General features: G+C 38.7%; 1 non-coding gene across 1 annotated transcript; it reads right to left on the bottom strand.

Moving 5' to 3' along the window:
• Positions 1-430: 430 nt before the first annotated feature.
• LOC133787662 (small nucleolar RNA R71) lies at positions 431-537 on the bottom strand. The gene has a single exon (XR_009872668.1). It is a non-coding gene; the product is annotated as a small nucleolar RNA R71 (small nucleolar RNA).
• Positions 538-3,883: the final 3,346 nt, after the last annotated feature.

Below are 3,883 nucleotides of genomic sequence, written 5' to 3' on the forward strand. Positions count from 1 at the left end.
CAATTTGGGAAATGGTGCTAATAATGGTCAAGGGGCTGCTGAGGTTCCAAGGGAGCAAGGAGCACGAACACTGAGAGATTATGTACTTCCTACTGTTACAGGAGTGCATTCATGCATTAGACCTCCAACCATTGCTGCCAACAACTTTGAGATTAAGCCAGCAATCCTTCAGATGGTTCAAACAACTGTTCAGTTTGGAGGTATGCCGACGGAGGACCCTAATTTACACATAGCTAATTTCCTGGAGTTATGTGCAACATTTAAGATGAATGGGGTGAGTGATGATGCTATAAGACTGAGGCTATTCCCATTTTCATTGAGGGTTAGGGAAAAAAGTTGGTTGATTTCCTTACAAGCAAATTCGATCACTACATGGGAGGAGTTAGCTCAGAAATTCCTTGCCAAGTTCTTTCCTCCAGCAAAGGCTGCAAAGTTAAGGGGTGAGATTAATAATTTTTATCAGTTGGATGGAGAGTCACTGTATGATTCTTGGGAGCGCTTTAAGGAGTTTCTAAGGAAGTGTCCGCACCATGGAATAGAAAAGTGGATGTTGGTGCATAATTTTTATAATGGGTTGAATGGGACGACAAGAACAATTATAGATGCTGCAGCGGGAGGTGCCTTTATGAGTAAAAGTGCTAATGAGGCATATGAGCTATTAGAGGAGATGGCGATGAACAATTATCAATGGCCAAATGAAAGGGGGCAGCCAAAGAAGGTGGCTGGAATGATGGAAGTGGATGCCATAACCATGCTTACAGCTCAAGTAGCAGCCTTGACGAAGCAATTACAAAAGACTACACTCCCCTCTCAAGCTATGCAAGTTCAAAACTTATGTGAAGTGTGTGGTACATCCCATCAACCAAACCAATGCCCTGCTATAGACATGAATAACATGCCCATGGAAGAAGTCCAAGCCATAGGAAATTACCAAAGACAGCCTAATAATCCCAATTCGATGACTTACAACCCAGCTTGGAAGAACCATCCCAATTTTTCCTGGTCTAACAACCAAAACACCCTCCAACCTTATCCTCAACCTCAGCCACCATATCAACCTACCCAAAATAGGCCACCTTATCCACAACAATATGCACACCAAAATCCTCCACCGGGCTATTATCAACCACAAAATAGACCACCTCCCCAAATGCCAATGAAACCAGGTGAACCCCAACCTGATGTGCTTAACCAATTCATGACTGAAACTAGGGCATCCATAAGAAGTTTGGAGACTCAAATAGGGCAATTGGCTACTTTAATGACTAATAGAGCTCAAGGAAATTTTCCTAGCACTACAGAAGTTAATCCTAAAGAGCAGTGTAATGCAATATCCTTGAGGAGTGGGACTAAGTATGAGGGGCCTACAGTAGCAAACAAGGGCAAAAAGAGTGAGGATCGATATGTCACTAGTCCAGCACAAGAGGAGGTTACTGTAGATTTTCTAACGAATGAGAAGTCTAATGAAGAAAAGGTTACTGAAGACCTTAATAAGAAAGAAGTGGTACCACCAGTGAGCATTGACCACCATGTTAGAATTCCATATCCACAAAGGCTTCGCAAGCATAATTTGGATAAGCAGTTTGCAAAGTTTTTAGAGGTGTTCAAGAGGCTACATATTAATATACTGTTTGCAGAAGCATTAGAACAGATGCCTAGCTATGTGAAGTTCATGAAGGAAATTTTGTCAAAGAAAAAGAAGCTAGAGGATTATGAGACAGTTGCATTAACTGAAGAGTGCAGCGCAATACTACAGAAGAAACTACCTCCAAAGCTTAAAGATCCTGGCAGTTTCAATATCCCATGTTCTATAGGGAGTTTAGTAGAAACAAAGGCATTATGTGATTTAGGGGCTAGTGTGAATTTGATGCCTCTGTCAATCTTTCAAAAGCTTAATTTGGGAGAAGCTCGGCAAACTACAGTGTCTTTGCAGATGGTAGATAGGACAGTTAATCATCCTCATGGAGTTATTGAGGATGTATTGGTAAAAGTGGGTAAATTTATTTTTCCTGCGGACTTTATTATTTTAGATATGGAGGAAGATGAAAATATTCCAATAATACTTGGAAGGCCATTCTTAGAAACTGGTAGGGCGTTAATTGATGTACAAAAAGGTGAATTAAAGCTGCGAGTGCAAAAAGAGGGAGTTATATTTAAAGTTTTTGCAGCAATAGAAATTCCAACGTGTTGTAGAGTTGAAGTAGTGAACCAAGGAGAGAACAAGTTGGAAGGCTCTAAGACAAGCTCCATAGTGAAAACCAGAATGAAGAAGGGGCGGAATCGATTAAAAAAGTACTTCAGTGAAAGAATTCGAAGGTTATATGAGCGGGGGAAAGCACCACCAATTTCTAATCATAAGGAACGAGGGCCAACTCATGACACTATGGCTCGTAAGGACGTGAAGGGTCGAGTTGGAATTGATGTGATCTGAAACTAAAGCAGCGTCCGGCTAAATGACGTTAACGACAGCGCTCTTAGGAGGCATTCCTATGTTTATTTTTAATTTTTAGTTCAGTTTGTTTGTAAAAAGTATGAACAATTTTTAGTTTTTATTTTTTTTAGTTGTGGTTGGACTTATTATTTTTTAGTTTTTCGTATTTTTGAATGTAATAGAGCCGTGGAAATCGTGAAAACTCTAAAAAAAAATTAAAAAAAAAAAGAATGAAGATTTTGCAGTCTGGAGAGAGGGTTGCGGCGCATGCAACAAGAGCCGCAGCCCTTGACGAAAACAGAGAAGGAGTCTCGGGTTCAAGCAAGCGCCGCGGCGCATATGGGAAGGGCCGCGGCGTTTGGATATTTTCCAGAAACCAGAATTTGGGGCACGCCACAGCGCGCCGCGGCGCTTATGCGGGTTCGAGGCATATAGGGGGCTTCCCTCTTCCATTTTTGCCACTTTCTCCATTAAAAAAAAAAATTCCACAACACAATTCTCTCCATTTTCTTTACCATCTCAGTTTGTCTCGTATCAACCGCCGCCGCCTCCACCATTTTACATGACTTTGGTTAAGTCTCTTTTCCATTACTTTTGTTTTATTTTATTTTGTTTTCAAACATTGGGGACAATGTTTAGGATAAGTTTGGGGGAAGAGATTTATTGTTGTTTGTCGTGTCTGTGTTGATTTGGTTTCTGTTTTGTGTTGTTTTGGTTTTAGTTGTGTTTTGTTTAGGGTGTGAGTGGAATCAAGTTACCAATGATTAGCCAATGATAATATGATTGAATGATGAACTGTGTAAATTGAATGGGAATAAAGCTAAAAAAATCTGTGTGCTTGGTTGAATATTTTGTTCTATTTTTTTTAAACACTTAAATAATTGAGAGCTTAATCATGATTTTGATAAATTTTATGTGATGGAATAAACTTTATGCTTGCTAAGTTTGAAATAGGAAGGGAAGATTGGATTGGTTTATCCTAGAACTTGTTTGCTTGCTTTTTGAGGCGAAATTTTAGATCATGCATGCTTAGAAAAATGATTTAGGCAATTTTTTTTTTTGGACCGTTTGAGCCTTTCAAGCCAACCTTGATATGTTTAATCCTTAGTTACCCATTGTTGAGCCTAAATTGACCCTTTTATTGATTGACATTTGTTTGAGCTAATAACTTGAAAACCTAACTTTTATTTTGTCTTTCCCTTGCGTGTACCATGAACATATGAATGATAATTGGGATTGATTTGTAATAGGGGGGTTATGTATGACAAGTTGTGTCAACAATGGCGAAAATACATTTTGAGAGAAGAAAAAAAAAGGAAAAAAAAATATTTCAATGATGAGATAACATTACACTCCAAATTGTATTATCAAGGAATAAGTTTGGGGGAGTGTAATGTTAAATGAAAAAAATAAAATAAAATAAAAAATTGTTTATGTAATTTCTCTCGAAAT

This window comes from Humulus lupulus, chromosome 6 (assembly GCF_963169125.1).
Source record: "Humulus lupulus chromosome 6, drHumLupu1.1, whole genome shotgun sequence".
In the NCBI taxonomy this organism is placed as follows: domain Eukaryota; kingdom Viridiplantae; phylum Streptophyta; class Magnoliopsida; order Rosales; family Cannabaceae; genus Humulus; species Humulus lupulus.